The sequence below is a fragment of the Lygodium microphyllum genome, unplaced genomic scaffold (genome assembly GCF_053477565.2).
Source record: "Lygodium microphyllum isolate KBCC unplaced genomic scaffold, Lygodium_microphyllum_v1.1.10 scaffold_68, whole genome shotgun sequence".
Classification (NCBI taxonomy): domain Eukaryota; kingdom Viridiplantae; phylum Streptophyta; class Polypodiopsida; order Schizaeales; family Lygodiaceae; genus Lygodium; species Lygodium microphyllum.
The window spans coordinates 440,001-441,084 of NW_028229551.1; positions in this window are offsets into that span (position 1 = coordinate 440,001).

Below are 1,084 nucleotides of genomic sequence, written 5' to 3' on the forward strand. Positions count from 1 at the left end.
ACAGTCCACCATGATGTCTCCCCCCCATGGGCAAGGAGCTTTTTCCTCAAGGCACTTGAAAGTTTTTGGTGCTTACGCAAGGACGCACCTCCGAAACCCTTTGTGGTAGCACAACACCCCACTCACCTCTCACCCCATAAAAAGACTACCCTTTCCCCCTCACTCGCACTGTTTGCACTCACCATCCCCACTCACCTATTCCTGGGGGAAGCCCCGAGCCACTTAACCATGCCCAAGCGACACGCACTACGGCCCCATGCCGCGACGCGCCCAAGGAGAGCCAAGCCTCGAGTAGGGTACCTCCCCTATACACACCCCCCCTACAAAAAACTCGAAGCCCACTTCGAGTTGAGTAGGTACTAAGAGTTTGTTATTTACAAGAATAAACCCATCCCTCTTACCTAGCTTCAAAAAAGTGAAGGTAATTATATGAATGCCCCTACATAGTTAAGCTCTCAAGTATACTTACAGGCCGCCTTGTAACGCCTTCACCCGGTTGAATCTTCCCAATGCTAAAGTGTGGTGTTGGCGTCGCAAGCTCCTTCTTCGGTTGGGCTCTTTGTAGCCGGATCAGTCGATGATGCCTTGTTGGAGGATGTCGTGGTGATGCGCTGTAAGGCCACGTACCTCTTTGCTCTTCTTGCTCTATCCATTGCTCCAGCGTGAAGTAGTCCACCACCACGCTCCTTAATTCTTCGTGGCGCGCATGGGATGTTGGACTTTGCGGCTCCTTCAGCAGTAGATCGTTTCTTTGCAAAAACCGCATGTCGCCTTGCGCGGAACGCCCGATCCCACTTAGCCGCGCCATCCCTGGTCCTGCTTTTCCTTTTTGAAGTGCCCTGTCTGGCACGGATCTTCGGGAGTTTGCCTGCAAAACGCTCAGATTTTTCCTGTGATGCTGCATGTCGGCGTGCTCTCCTGGCGAGGTCCATTATCCCCGCGTGTTTTATCCTTCTACGTTTCGAGCCCTGCTTGGCCACATTCGACTTGAGCGCACACGTCTGCCGAAGACTTTTGTGTTGGCCCTCTCTGGCCCGATCTATCTCTATGATGCGCAAGTAAATGCAGAGGCCATTGCTACAAG